Source organism: Anabrus simplex, chromosome 2 (assembly GCF_040414725.1).
Source record: "Anabrus simplex isolate iqAnaSimp1 chromosome 2, ASM4041472v1, whole genome shotgun sequence".
Taxonomy (NCBI): domain Eukaryota; kingdom Metazoa; phylum Arthropoda; class Insecta; order Orthoptera; family Tettigoniidae; genus Anabrus; species Anabrus simplex.
The window spans coordinates 331,695,290-331,712,151 of NC_090266.1; the positions used below are offsets into that span (position 1 = coordinate 331,695,290).

Here is a 16,862-nt window from a genome sequence, read left to right on the forward strand (position 1 = left end):
TCGCCGTAAGACATGTGTGTCGGTGCGACGTAAAGCAAATAGAATATTTTTAAAAAAGTTGTCACACGTGATATTCTGACCATGTAACTCAGAAGTGAGATCAGATACTAACTACCCTCATTCCCTGATTTCTTCCTGGTGCTGCTCCTCTCACCTTTCCTCTATAAATTTGGGCTTTCAGTACGTATGAAGATTTGCTGTCACACAGGGTCCATATTTTGCCAGTTTACTTGGGATATACTGCTTGAATGGACAGCGACCTCTAAATGCTACTAACTGCTCGTCAACAGTAACATTTTCTCCTGGATTATACAGTTTAGGAAGGACTTCTACCCACTTCTCCCAAAACTACGAATTGCGGCAAGTTTGTCAGTACGTCGTCTTTCCTCTCTAGTAGATTTCTTGTCAAATCGCAGAATACGCGAACGTTTCAAGGAACATGGTTGCTCGTAATATGTTTCGCCCAGTATCCTTATCCCACAAACTTTTTGTAGGCTCCCCGTGAGATCGATATACACCCGCAAGGAATAAGAGTCCTAAGTATGCATGGAAAACAGAAGCATCAATATCTGTCCATTGTTCACCATAAACTTGCTGCCCTTCAATATTTGTCATCTCTATTATTTCCTTTTGAAGCGCTGTATGAAATACTGCTTCAAATGAACATTTCACATCAGATATTCTGCTGATTGCATACCTGGTAACTCCTCTTGATGATGTTCGAAGATGATAGGTGACCATGTTGTGCTGGTGGATGCAACTGCCATTCTATATTTCCATTTTTAGAAAGAAGAGTCTACACTATTTTGTACAGGCTGTGGACTGTCGTAACTGTCATCGGAACACTCGCTTTCAGATGCATGATCCTTGAAGTCAGAAAGTGATCATCTGCTGAGGCATTTACTAATTCTTCCAACTCATCATCAGTCAATGGTCTAATCGCCAAGGTGTCACAATTCAAACTGAGCAGAAACAAAGCATTCAAATTGTTGAGAACTGCCCATTATTATTTCCTAGGAAAGCAATAAACAAGCCCATTGTTGCAAAAGCATGGAGGCTTAGCTGATTGTTGTAAGTTGGAATGATAAAAATTACTATTCCCATACAATGCAACAAAAATAAAGTTCACCATTTCCATCTTTTAGAAATAAATCCGAATTACAGTAATCATATTTGTGTCTGGTCATAATGACCCGAACATTACATATGTAACTATTACAGTTTATGCCCAAACTTCTTAAACTATTTTAAAACTTTTTAAAACACGTACTGCTCTTCCATTTTCAGACAAAGTCACCAAATTTCATATAAACATATATTGGTATTTAAATAATGAAAAATAACGTGCATATTCATTTTGGGTCATATAGACCCGAACGGAACAGCAGGGTTAAATTAACCAACGATTGGCTCACGGGTTATTTTCGCCTGAGCTGTTAAAATTACTTCATATCTCCCCTATGTACAACCCTTATTTCCTGTAGCTTTCAACACCTTCCTTCTTGACCTTCAATTAAACACTGCATGTGTTGGCAAATCAATTTACCAAATTACACAGAAGCACCAAGTAACTGCAGTATTACATCAAAGACTACTGAACTAAGAGTATGGATGTTTGTATTTTTTTTTTAAATTAACCCCATTACACTACAGCCCTGAAGGGCCTTGGCCTACCAAGCAACCTCTGCTCAGACTGAAGGCCTGCAGATTACAAGGTGTTGTGTGGTCAGCACAACAAATCCTCTCGGCCGTTATTCTTGGCTTTCTAGATCGGGGTTACTATCTCACCATCAGATAGCTCCTCAATTCTAATCACGTAGGCAGAGAGGACCTCGAACCAGCTCTCAGATTCAGGTAAAACTCCCTCAACTGGCCAGAAATCGAACCCGGGGCCTCCGGGCAAGAGGCAGGCAAGCTACCCCTACATCCCGGGGCCGTTTCTTTTTTTTATTTTTTTTATTTTTACAATTAGCTTTACGTCTCACCGACAGATGGGTCTTTACATAAAGAATATTACAGGAATATTTATTGAACCCCTATTCAATACATTCCACAAGTTATGTGGTTATATTTTTACATAGCACTACAGAGATTTAAGGTACATGTTTCGCCCTTTGTTTAATGGGCATCATCAGCCTAGCTCAATCTTAAAACAGTTAGTAGTGGAGCCTATCTATTCTACAATGTGATATTAGACTATTAGTGTTGTAACACTGTGGTGTCTTAAAACTAGCAACACACAACATCTAAAAATATAGACAGACACTGAATGCGTTTAAAAGTATAACAATCTAAATTTATCACTTATCTTAAAAACATTATGTGTCTGACAGTACTCGAAATTCAAGGTATCTGAGGGAACAAGCTAACACTGCTGAAACAATAAGACGCACCTAACTTGCACTCTAATGAATAACTCACATTTCCTCACTTGATTGCATAACTCTCCAAGGGACATTGTATTTTCAAGTTCGTCTTTATGGTCCAGCTGATCATCTTTAAAGTTTAGCAGCAGTTCCAAATAACATCTGACCATATAACTTTCACTTATGTCAACTAAAGCTCCGTTTAGTTGAAGACTTGTTGACAACATTAGCGGTAATACCACACCGCACAGCCACTCCTGTTTTATAATGATGTGTAAATACAACAGACATGAATCTCTCACTTTACAAGAGTTTTAGTATGCTTGCGGGTCGAATGTTCCCTCAGATATCTTGAACTTCGAGTACTGAAGGCCATACAAATTGGAATAGTCTATAGAATGAACTATATCCGTTGTAGTTTCAGACATATGTTTTTAAGACCGACTAGGTGATAATTTTATATTGTTATACTTTTAAACAAATTCAGTGTCTCTATATTTTTGGATGTTATGTGTTGCTAGTTTTAAGACACCACAGTGTTACAACACTAATAGTCTAATATCACACTGTAGAATAGCTAGGCTCCATAACTAATTGTTTTAAGATTGAGTTCGGCTGATGATGACCATTAAACAAAGGACGAAACATGTACCTTAGAACTCAGTAGTACTATGTAAAAATCTAACCACATAAATTGTGGAATGTATTGAATAGGTGGTCAATACATATTCCTGGAATATTCTTGATATAAAGTCACTTTCAATACGAAACAATTATGAGAATAACAACTTGTAACATATAGGTCTTACAGCGATGATGGCATAGGAAAGGCCTATGAACAGGAAGGAAGTAGCCGTGGCCTTAAGACCCCAGCATTTGCCTGGTGTGAAAATGGGAAACCACGGAGCACCATCTTCAGGACTGTCGACAGTCGGGTTCAAGCCCACTATCTTCCGGATGCAAGCTCACAGCTGCGCGCCCCTAACCACACGGAGAACTCGCCCGGTGTAATAGCTGTGGCTACCTCACCATTTAATAGAAGATCGTAAATAGCTCTCGCATACAGGATCGTTAACGTAACGAGTATTGACTGACTGTGAAATAATGACAAAATGTTACAGCATCTAAATTTGCACATACTGTTGTCCTAAGTTCTTTATCTTCTCCAATTTTATTGGTCCTCTCCCTCTGGATATGCTGCCGTTAATTGCAAGGAAAATTCGTGAAAATTACCTTCCCAAAATGAAACATAGGTTACTCAACACTGTTTATGAAAGGAAGTGCTACAAGAAATCCTGGTTTATCTGCACTGTATCTGTATTTCTTAAAAAAAGAAGGAGCAAATGAAATCTTTCTGGCACGAGGAGTATTCCTTGTCAATGTTTCAGCTGATAAGGAACTAAGTCATGTCATGCATTGCAAGTGGCGAAGGAAGGAACTACATAACTGACTTAGTGTGTTTCTTCAGAATATACACGATGTCCATAAACTGATGTCCGACCTAGTTCTTACCTTTATCAAACAACAGGGCTTGGTTATATACGGTGAGCGAGGCAAGAAAATGAAAATGGCTGATTTTGACTTAATTCCATTCTTGACTGTACAATTCATTTCTGAAACAGTTATCTGCAGAAATATTTCTCGATTACATGAAATGCCGAGCAGTTGTGAACAGCCTTCATTCAGTCCAAAAACAAACTTCCTAGCCTAGACATCGGTACTGCCCCTCTGGTGCAAACAGGAAAACATGAACAGTGTTACACATGTAAAACTATTATCTGTAAACAACACACAACTGCCATATGCTATTATATGTGTAGAGTACGCTATTGGAAATGAGTGACACAGTTAACTTTTTAAGAACGAGGTAGTCATACCATTGGGCAATTTGTATGCACTTGTCAACTATTACACCGGGCGAGTTGGCTCTGTGGTTAGACACACGAAGCTGTGAGCTTGCATCCGGAAGATAGTGGGTTTGAACCCCACTGACGGCAGCCCTGAAAATTGTTTTCCGTGGTTTCCCATTTTCACACCAGGCATTTGCTGGGGCTGTGCCTTAATTAAGGCCATACACACATGTAACAAAATTTATCAACAACTGCATCTTTAACAAGAAGTGAGGGAATGAAATTACAATTACATTCTACAGTATATTCAAATTAAGGTAAAAACAAAAAATGGGCATTTTGCTAGACAAATTACGTCCTGAGTTTTTATTTTCATGCAACTTCTTTGCCTCTATCATGGATTTAAAGTACTGTAACACCGAATGGGTTTAAGACCCAGCAGCAGAGCAGCAATCAAGATTCTTTTGAATAATGAACAGCAATAGGCTACATTTTCACAGAAAAAACCTGTGGTTTTCAGCAATATCTATCACCAGATGAATTACTAGCAAGCTTACTGTGTAATAAGAAAAGGGCAATTTGATCTTTACACTTGAACAGTACTTCAACGAAGTAACGTTCTGGGGCTGCAATACACAGAGACCTAATAATCAAGTTACCTAGCTGGAGTTTCTGCTGATGCTGAAGAGATTCCTTTTCTAGTGTCTGTCCATCAAAGAAGCAGGTCTAATAACGAAGCTTCCTAATAATGTTATGTCACATACAAGTGTGTTAACTTAAGAGGCTTTCACAAGCTTCATGCACTTCACAAACCTAATCTTAGTCTTTCCAAGAACAAACATCCTAGTCCATGCAAAAATGCAATTTGTAGTAAGATATTTCACAATAATTGTGAAGTTACTGAAATGACTAAGTGGTTGTAATAGGGACCTAGAGAGAGGTTGTCACAAATGTATGAAAACTTTAGACACAATGAGGGGGAAAAACAAAAAAAAACAAAAAAAAAAAATTTCAAAAGATCTTACTTATGCTGAAAATAGCTTCAGTAATAAATATGCTCGTCGCAGTGCAATGTATTATAAATGTTACAAAAATAAACTGTAACTGAGGTAAAAGTGTTCCACTATGTTAAAAGAGGCACATATAAACGATTATAAGCAATATTTTCCTGTCCATAATCATTTCACCCTCCAGTTTATCACACCACGCTTGAAGAAAAAGAACGTATACAGTATCTTTAAAATGAGTAACTTGACAAACGTGAAAATAAGATAATGCAAGGACCACTGTTCTATTGTTAAATGCTGGTGACTACAAACTACATCTGTTCACCATTAAAGTACTATTATAACGCACAACAGAGCATTACATATCCAGCAGATCACAAAATAAATTGTTCATACCATCAAATTTAGGAGTCTTTCGCACACAAGGAAGTAAATGCATTAAGTTATAACACTGTGAGCTAAAGAGATGTGCAAGGCAAATATGTGCAGAAAAACATAACTAAAATTGTGTTCTACTATGATACTGATTCTTTATAGCTACATCTTCACTGTAATATTAAAACAGCTCTATATATACACTTGACAGTGCATGACAAGCAAAAGGCATGAACTCCATAATATCCTCCATTTACAAGACAACTTTCTTCACCCTGTCAGTCTAATCATAATGCCATGTAAAAACCAAAATTCTTCAGAGTAAAATCAAAACTTCTCAAAGAATAACAAGGAATACTAACTTTTTTGAAAGTAGCATTAACCCTTTCACCTCTACAAGACACACCACCAAAAAACCACCATCTATACTCCTACTAAAAGCACACCACCGAAATACAGTACGAGTGGTTTCTTCCTGTTTTATCAAAACTTACCAAACAAATATTTAATATTCATCAATCACTGTAATAATAGACTTACTTATGGTGTTATGAATATCCCCAGCGCTGAGAACTAGTCAAAGTATTTTTCCTTGTGACAGCAAGAGCGCACATCACTGTCAGATTCCACCACAATATCAGGTTAACGGTTTGTGGTACCAGTTCACTAATACATTACCACCTCAATACTGTCATAGCTACATCACACGAACTCGCACAATTCGTACTGTTTTCTTTAAAAAATAAACTGTCCTTCCTGTTCACAATGATTACATCTGACAGCGTAAGGTGATTAAAGGGAAAGAATAAAAGTTCTAAAAAAAAAACACAAGCAAGGTAGCACATGTACCCATTTATCATACAGAGTCGGGAATATAACAGCTTCGTATCATGAAATTTGCACTAAAAGCCATGGTGAAAAAATAACGGCAGAACATGAATACGTCAAAATGCATCCGAACACCTGCCGAAGGCACAGAGTAACATACAGACAGGCATACGAGTATGAAAACAAACACAAACAAGTATAAGCCGCACGAAGTTACGCCTACCACTCATGTTGTTGACGTATTATTCGCTTCCCAAGAACGGCAAATTTGAAAGGACACAAAAGCGGGCAATACACACACACATTAGATAGTCCACCACGTAAAATACCAAACTGACTTTTCTCACTCTTAACACGAGCCATAGCTTGCACGAATAAAACTAAAACAGCCGTCAAACACTGTAACATGGCGGATACCTTTATAAAATACGAGCTACCCTTGGTAAAGTAAATCAACACACAGAAAATCTCAATGTATAGCACATCAGACACCTCCTCTGTCTCCCAATTACCTTAAACTTAGCTATTAGCGGTTTACCACAGAAGGCCAAATAGAGTGACATAACTTCCCACAACCTCTTCTCACAGACGCCATGTTTTAACAACTTAAAGTCACGGAGTACCGCCATTTAGAACAGAATAAAGTAAGGGCTTCTAGAAATGCAGTATAGTTCTATATAAACAAAAAACCACAAGGCCTGATCAGATAATATAATACCGCAATCTATAAAAACTAGTCGATAGAGCTACGAAAATAAAATCTGACAAGGGAAGATTAATTAAAGGAAATGAGTTCCCGAAAAGAAATATGAATCTGCATTATCAACCTTTTCTGGAAGATAAAAGAGACAAAATAGAGAGAACAAACCTGTCTCAAATGAGAGAAGAAATAAGACAGACAGGGAACGTCGAAAAACGAGAGTAAGAAGACATGGTACAGGAACGAAAAAAAAAAAAAAAAAAAGACGCTGGAAGAACATGTGTGGCAAAAGTCTCGCATGATTCTATATTCAATCAATCAATCACTACTGACCTGCATTTAGGGCAGTCGCGTAGGTGGCAGATTCCTTATATGTTGTTTTCCTAGCTTTTTCCTAAATGATTTCAAAGAAATTGGAAATTTATTGAACATCTCCCTTGGTAAGTTATTCCATTCCCTAACTCTCCTTCCTATAAACGAATATTTACCCAAATTTGTCCTCTTGAATTCCAGCTTTATCTTCATACTGTGATCTATCCTATTTTAAAAGACACCACCCAAACTTATCCGATTACTGACGTCATCCCACGCCACATCTCCACTGACAGCTCGCAACATAAATACTTAGTCGAGCAGCTCGTCCCCTTTCTCCCAAGTCTTTCCAGCCCAAACATTGCAACATTCTTGTAACGCTACTCCTTTGTCGGAAATCACCCAGAACAAATCGAGCTGCTTTTCTTTGATTTTTTCCAGTTCTCGAATCAAGTAACGCTGGTGAGCGTCCCATACACTGGAACCAATCTAGCTGAACGGTCAGCGTACTGGCCTTCGGTTCAGAGGGTCCCGGGTTCGATTCCCGGCCGGGTCGGGGATTTTAACCTTAATTGGTTAATTCCAATGGCACGAGGGCTGGGTGTATGTGTTGTCTTCATCATCATTTCATCCTCATCACGACGCGCAGGTCGCCTACGGGTGTCAACTCGAAAGACCTGCACCTGGCGAGCCGAACATGTCTTCGGACACTCCCGGCACTAAAAGCCATACGCCATTTCGTTTCATTCTCTGAGATCTATTTTCAGTCACTCTTTTGTCAAGTCAAATTGTACTCATTTTTTCCAGTAGTCTCCCATGATCCACCCTAATAAATGCTATTATTTATTTAATTATTGTTTGCATGAAGGAGCTCTTTGAATCCAAGATATCTGCTTTATCTTGCTGGAATCCTACAAACTGAGCATCAGTGGAATAACCTTCCCTAAACACAAACTGCCTTCTATCAAACCAGTTATTAATTTCACAAACATGTCTAATATAATCAGAAAGAATGCTTTCCTAAAGTTTACATGCAATGCATGTCAAACTGACTGGCCTGTAATTTTCAGCTTTATGTCTATCACCCTTTCCTTTATACACAGAAGCTACTATAAAAACTCTCCAGTCATTTGGTATAGCTCCTTCATGCAAATAATAATTAAATAAGTACTTCAGATATGGTATTATTTCCCAACACATTGTCTTTAGTATATCCCCCGAAACCTTATCAATTCCAGCTGCTTTTCTTGTTTTTAAATTTTATACCTTACTGTAAATGTCATTGTTATCATAGGTAAATTTTAATACTTCTTTAGTATTAGTCACCCCCTCTATCTGGACATTATCTTTGTTACCAACAATCTTTACATATTGCGGACTGAATACTTCTGCCTTTTGTAGATACTCGAATACACAATCCCCTTGTTCATTAATGATTCCTGGAATGTCCTTCTCGGATTCTGTTTCTGCCTTAAAGCACCTATACATACACTTCCATTTTTCAGTAAAATTTGTATGACTGCCAGTTATGCCTGCCATCATGTTATCCTGATGATGATTATGCTTGTTGTTTATAGGGGTATAACATCTGAGGTCATCGGCACCTCATGTTATCCTTAGCTGACTTCTTTGCTAGATTCAATTTCCTGGTAAGTTCCTTCAATTGCTCCTTACTTTCACAGTCATTTCTAAGTCTATTTCTTTTCAACCCACACCTCCTTCTAAGTCTCTTTACTTCTTTGTTATAATATAGTGGATCTTTGCCATTCCTTACCATCTTTAAAGGTACAAACCTTTTTTCACATTCCTCAACAATTGCTTTAAACCAATCCCAGAGTCTGTTTACATTTTTATTTACCGTTTTCCGCCGATCATAGTTACTTATTAAAAACTCTCTCATGCCTGTTTTATCAAACATATGGTACTGCCTAACAACCCTAATTTTAATCTCTTCCTTTCTTTCACATTTGTTTTAAACTACGACACAAACAGATTCGTGATCACTGATACCATCTATTACTTCGGTTTCTCTATAGAGGTCACCTGGTTTTACTAGCACCACATCCAGAATATTCTTCTCTCTAGTTGGTTGCATCACATTCTGAATCAGCTGCCCTTCCCATATTTACTTGTTTGCCATTTGTTGGTTATGCTTCCTGGCATTCACATTACCCTCCCAATTGACATTTGGTAAACTGAGATCACCTGCTACAAGCACGTTCCTTTCCATATCGTTACCCAAATAGCTGATTATCTTATCAAATAATTCTGAATCAGCGTCAGCGCTACACTTTTCCGGTCTGTACACTCCAAAGACATCAGCTTGCCTATTATCTTTAGAGATGAGCCTTACACCTGGAATTTCGTGTGTATCATCTTCAACTTTTTCGCAGCTTACAAATTCCTCTTTTACCAGAATGAACACTCCCCCTCCTACCATTCCTATCCTATCTCTACTATACACAATCCAGATCCGTGAGAACATTTCTGCGTCTATAATATAATTTCACAGCCATATTAATAATAAAGGAATAACGCACAATGTGCAGAATACTTCAGAATATGAAATGTTAATGTACAAAATCCAATCAATGATTTGCTTCTTTCCTCATATGGTTTCGCATGATAACGGTCGCAGAATAGATCATATAAAAAAGATGCAGTTTTTGTAGGAATATGATACTGTTGTCGATGGCAAATATTGTCGTGAAAACCATCACCAACGAAGCCGGTGAAAATACGTCATATCTCATATTCTGGGTTCTTCCAATTAGATGATATGGTGTCCCTCTGGTAAATGTCAATCCAAATGGCTGCATTCTTTGAATGCAGTTCTTCGGCGATTGCTTGATATTGAAATGTAAAGAGAGGCGGTAGTAACAGTCGTAGATTTTCTATGTGGAAAAGTACTCGACTGTGTTCATACACCTATCTTGACGGCGTAATCTTGCCTAGGCACAGAGCTCTCTTAAGTAACTTTGCTTTGAAAATTTCAATCATTGCAAGATCGACAGATGTTCCCGTACGATTCTCATTGCAAATGTTATGATAGGTGAAACAGCGGTATTGCAGTTTACATGGACAATCGGCTTAAAGTTCTGATTTCATCCATTGCTGTGATCGCTTCTGTCCTTTATATGCTTGGAGCCATTTGTTTGAAAGGTTACGCCTAGGTTTTTATAACTGTTTAGTCTGGAAATAGTCATGTCACTGTAAGGGATGTTCACTGTTGCTCGATTTTTTCTCCATTCCTGAAGGTCAGTGAAACATTTTTCTGTGGGTTTAGCGTTATGTAGTCGTTGTCAGCCCAGATGACAAGTTTATCTAATACCGCTTGTAATCTTTGTGGGGAGCATCATGCTAGAGACATAACACCAGCATATATGTAAACTAGCTGATGTAACCGTGCTTCACTACGGAATTCTACATTGTATATAGAATTCTGGGTTTAGTAGTGTACACGTAGCATAGCTCTTAACGTTACCCCAGAAACGCGACGGGAAAGTCGCCACATGTCTTTTCTCATGTGAAGACTGGGTTAGGAAATTTTCATTTTAATGGCAAGCCCTCTTGCCTACATTGGTCACAATGAATTTGGGGAGTTTTGATTATGATTGCAAACCCACTTGCCTACTTCCAGTCAATCGAGTTGAGCAGTTTTCATTATAATGGCAGATACTCACCCTCCACCTGCCTTTATACATCCTCAGAAAGACTGTCTTAGTGGTTTTCCAAACTGAAATAAACATAGGTCATTACAATGAAATAAGTAGGAACGTAGCGATTAAAAGCAATGACATCATATGAAATACTCGATCAGGTGAAAAAGCGCACATTTTCTCACTTTGAATGACCAGTACTCTCCTGCCGATGTAATAGACCGAATTTCCCGACCTGAAATGACCAGGCCGCAGACAACCGTCACTCCTATGACTCTGCTCAATCCAATCAGCTCCTCAGAGTAGGGATCGAATAAGTGGAATACCATGATGAATTAGTGTGTTGTGTACCAGTAGAATCGGAAAATTTATGAATCAGAGGAATAGCGTGCTAAAGAAGAAAGTTGTGTAACTCCACAGCTACTTCCTACCAATTTCCAGGCAGGCTATTATACTCCGCACGCAGCAGTAATCCTTTCTATCTGAGACGAGTGGTAACAAAAGAGATAAAGCATAACAAAATAAACAATGGTCAATGTAATGTTATTGTTGATAATTTTTATGAAATTTCGATATTGTAGGCCTCCGCATTTAGTTTTCTTCAGACTCTGTAATATTAGGGCATCTAATGTAAAGGAATTCTTCCTTTCTTTCATGCCTCCCTCTCGTCTTATTCTTCATGATATCATTCCTTTCCGATCTCCCTTGATCAACCCTTGTTCTTTTCAATATTATGTATGGAAGCCTTGGGAGTCTTTTATTTTCACGCCCTTCGTAGCCCTTGTTTTTTCTTAGACCAATACCTTCATTTTTCGAAGTGTCGGGCTCCTTCATAATTTTCTCTCTGATTAGTATTATATAGATGATGGTTGCCTAGTTGTACTTATTCTTAAAATAATAATCACCACCAGTACCACGCTTATCATAGTCGACACGGTAAAACTGAGTAGTAAAAATGATCGGATATTTTATTCTCTATAACTTTTGATATTCGTTAGGACAAGTAATATTGGTATTTAAAAATTAAATTTCAAGTGCCTTTCCCTAACCTACCATTTCATCCAGCATGAATAAAATTGTCAGTAGATATAAAAGAAGAATTCTGGACCAGCGCTGCGAGAGAAGAATTCTGGACCAGTGGCAGCCACTGCGCATGCCCGTGCGCTTCCTCTCCCCCTGAAGGGGCCTCTCACTTGCCAAGGCACGTGCGGGGGGGGGGGGCGCCTCTCGCTGTCAAGGCTACACACAATTGTGGAATGTCGCTCCTTGCGGTAGCTTTCTACTGCTATGCGTGGGCGTGATAGGTAACATCACTTGTTTTGGTGCGTAATTGAGTATCTTTTTACTGAAAGGTATTGTAAGAGCAAAACACGTTCACTATTAACCTTACTCTTCTAGTAGAGATTTAAAAAAAGAACCTCTATTGAGTGTAATTAACTGCTTAGTTCAATTAGCAAAAAAAAATCTACCCTACTTGTCCATGTGATTACCTCTTGAATTGATTATGTTGGTGACAGGAAAGACATTTAGACAACAATCATCATGTTAGATATGGTACTAATTTTTTTGCTGAGTTCTTTTACTTGTTAGGGTGCATGTAGGAAATGTTAACTACACTTACCCAGAGGTCTTTATGTAAGAGGTAAATATTTCTTGAAAGGTAAGGTCCTGTGAGTAGATTTGCTTCTAAAAGTTACTTGCTGGAGTTCCTCTCACTGCTCAAGGTGAGACAGCTACATGTTAAATAATTGCAGCAACTGGATTTGCTTTACAAGGTTACTTGCTGGCGAAAGGTGAACAGGATATGAGATTTTTTTGTAAAAAAGAATCGCTCCTCTCCTCCTGCTTACTGGTCTGTTGAAGGTTAGCTACTAACGACTCTAGCCAACTGGTGATGAGTGAAGGACAACACAAAAGTGCTTAGTTTAATTAAATAATAAAAATATTTTTCTCGACTACTTACCTTTAATTATTTTTCGACAGGATGCACATCTAGCTGTAATTCTTGACGATCGATACACGCATTGTTTACTAACCTTACATCAATAAATGTCATCTATGAAATATCATTGTACTAGGTAAAAAACAAATTTAAAAAACTCGGATAAAGTCTGAAATCTGAGGATGATTAAGACATTCCGTTGTTACGAACGCGATAGTATGAATTTTTACATACGGAATAAAACAAAAACATCTCGCCATTTTTGTTGGATACGTCGGCAACTGTTTGTACTCATCGAGGTCAAACAGCCCATACATGAGAGTGTCATGTCTGTGATTTCTTATTATCTTTGTCCAAGATGGCTAACACAAAAAAATGCATTATGATCTCTGAACGAATAAATTAGTTAGGCTAACACATGATGTGCTATCTCATCAAAAATTATATCGAATATATATGTTTAGCACGGTAGATGAAATAATAAATCGTCTAATGAATCAGTTAGGGGCGCGTGAATTCACCGCAAAGAACAACAGCAAAGAACTTCAGTGAACAAAGACATCAAACACGACAGTGTTTTAACAAAACAAAAGAACGTGTTGCCACGTAGCCGAAATATTGGTTGAAAAACTGTAAAGCATGGTTTCTTTTAAAACAAAATATTACGAATTATTTCTTAATCAACCTCTGAATTGAGACAGTGTGTAAGTGAAAGCTATAATTTGTCACACCTACACAGGTTGGTGATTTGATGATAGAAAAAATAAAATCTGGTAAAGGATTCAAGGTTATAGCATTTGGTTGGTGTAAAAACAAAAAATCAAAATATGTGTATGCATATATAGGTTAGGATGAATTATTCAAGCAACTCGAGTAATAAGTGAAACATCACACTGTTTTATTTACCTGTTAGTTCAAAATACATGATTAAATTCTTTCTTACATGCTTCACAGTCTTTAATCATTGGATTCGGTCCGTCAAAACCATCAACGTCCTGTCCTCTGTAGCAATAATGTCTGACACATGGGCTGCAGACTGCTATTTCCAGTTTTGCTTTTACATAGTAGGGTAGTTTCTCCCATGCTTCATCTAAATTTTTAGCGGCATATGTTGAGAGAAACCCAGATGGTAAATAGCGAATTAGATGTTGTGGCATTCGAAGTAAACTGCCATGTGTATAGTATGATGTAATAGCCTCACTTACTAGTGAGAAATATATTGTACGTAAAGGATCAGGTTTAATATTTGGTGTACAAAGTTCACATTTACACTGGATATTACGGTTTCTCTTCTCACCAAACTCATTCTTTACTTGTCGCTCCATGACTGATGACACGCACACACTGTTGCCAACAAGGACAATACCTTAATATTTATTCACACACTTTTTTAAATAGTGTGCTACAGTTTACGTTACGTCACACTGACATGGCGTATACTCCAGTTAGCTTTAAGGTATACTTCTCTTAGCAGTTGCCTAGTGTGAAAATAGCGAACTAGAGAGAATAATTTTATGATTGCCAACGAGGGGGATCGAACTTGTACTCATCTAGATGTGAGCGAATTCACTTGCTTTATATAAAAAATTTAATGCTAGGTGTAAGATAATCTCACATTAGTAGAGGATCTAGAAGAAAGCTGGACCAGAGTTTCGATAGAAGAATTCTGGACCAGCGGCAGCCACTGCGCATGCCCCCGTGCGCTTCACTCCCTGAAGGGGCCTCTCACTTGGCAAGGCACGTGCGGGGGGGCGCGTCTCGCTGTCAAGGCTACACACACAAGTGTGGAATGTCGCTCCTTGCGGTGGCTTACTAATGCTATGCTTAGGGTGGGGTGGGCGTGATAGGTGACATCACTTGTTTTGGTGCGTAATTGAGTATCTTTTTTACTGAAAGGTATTGTAAGAGCAAAAACAAGTTCACTATTAACCTCACTCTTCTAGTAGAGATTTAAAAAAAAAAAAAGATCCTCTATTGAGTGTAATAAAACTGCTTAGCTCAATTATCAAAAAAAAAAAAAAATATTCTACCCTACTTGCCTATGTGATTACCTCTTGAATTGTTTATGTTGGTGACAGGAAAGACATATTGACAAAAATCATCATGTTAGATATGGTACTAAATTTATATATTTTTTTTTTTTGCAGAGTTCTTTTTACTTGTTAGGGTGCATGTAGGAAATGTTAACTACACTTACCCAGAGGTCTTTATGTAAGAGGTAAATATTTCTTGAAAGGCAAGGTTCTGTGAGTAGATTTGCTTCTAAAAGTTATTTGCTGGAGTTCCTCTCACTGCTCAAGGTGAGACAGCTACATGTTAAATAATTGCAGCAACTGGATTTGCTTGACAAGGTTACTTGCTGCCCAAAAGGTGAACAGGATATGAGATTTTTTTTTGGTCTGTTGAAGGTTAGCGAGTAACAACTCTAACCAACTGGTTGGTGATGAGTGAAGGGCAACACAAAAGTGCTTAGTTTAATTAAATAATAAAAATATTTTTCATGACTACTTACCTTTAATTATTTTTCAACAGGATGCACATCTAGCTGTAATTCTTGACGATAGATACACGCATTGTTTACTAACCTTACATCAATAAATGTCATCTATGAAATATCATTGTACTAGGTAAAAAACAAATTTAAAAAAAAAACTCGGATAAAGTCTGAAATCAGAGGATGATTAAGACATCCCGTTGTTACGAACGCGATAGTATGAATTTTTACATACGGAATAAAACAAAAACATCTCGCCATTTTTGTTGGATACGTCGGCAACTGTGTATACTCATCGAGGTCAAACAGCTCATACATGAGAGTGTCATGTCTGTGATTTCTTATTATCTTTGTCCAAGATGGCTAACACAAAAAAAAAATGCATTATGATCTCTGAACTAATAAATTAGTTAGGCAAACACATGATGTGCTATCTCATCAAAAATTATATCGAATATATATGTTTAGCACGGAAGATGAAATAATAAATCGTCTAATGAATCGGTTAGGGGCGCGTGAATTCACCGCAAAGAACAACAGCAAAAGAACTTCAGTGAACAAAGACATCAAACACGACAGTGTTTTAACAAAACAAAAGAACGTGCTGCCACGTAGCTGAAATATTGGTTGACAAACTGTAAAGCATGGTTTCTTTTTAAATAAAATATTTCGAATTATTTCTTAATCAACCTCTGAATTGAGACAGTGTGTGAGTGAAAGCTATAATTTGTCACACCTACACAGGTTGGTGATTTGAGGATAGAACAAATAAAATCTGGTAAAGGATTCAAGGTTATAGCATTTGGATGGTGTAAAAACAAAAAAAAAACAAAAATATGTGTATGCATATATAGGTTAGGATGAATTATTCAAGCAACTCGAATAATAAGTGGAACATCACACTGTTTTATTTACCTGTTAGTTCAAAATACATGATTAAATTCTTTCTTACATGCTTCACAGTCTTTAATCATTGGATTCGCCCCGTCAAAACCATCAACTTCATCCTGTCCTCTGTAGCAAAAATGTCTGACACATGGGCTGCAGACTGCTATTTCCAGTTTTGCTTTTACATAGTAGGGTAGTTTCTCCCATGCTTCATCTAAATCTTTAGCGGCATATGTTGAGAGAAACCCAGATGGTAAATAGCGAATTAGATGTTGTGGCATTTGAAGTAAACTGCCATGTGTATAGTATGATGTAATAGCCTCACTTACTAATGAGAAATATATTGTACGTAAAGGATCAGGTTTAATACTTGGTGTACAAAGTTCACATTTGCACTGGATGTTACGGTTTCTCTTCTCACCAAACTCATTCTTTACTTGT

General features: G+C 37.6%; 1 protein-coding gene across 1 annotated transcript in view; it reads right to left on the reverse strand.

The window, feature by feature from the left end:
- LOC136863534 (serine-rich adhesin for platelets) overlaps positions 1–6,998 on the reverse strand; it is a 584,023-nt gene extending 577,025 nt beyond the window's left edge. Inside the window, exons 1-2 of the mRNA XM_067139919.2 lie at positions 6,939–6,998; positions 6,139–6,354 (exon numbers count right to left, since the gene is read on the reverse strand). The gene's annotated coding sequence lies outside the window, so the exon portion shown is untranslated. The remainder of the gene's footprint in view (positions 1–6,138; positions 6,355–6,938) is intronic.
- Positions 6,999–16,862: the final 9,864 nt, after the last annotated feature.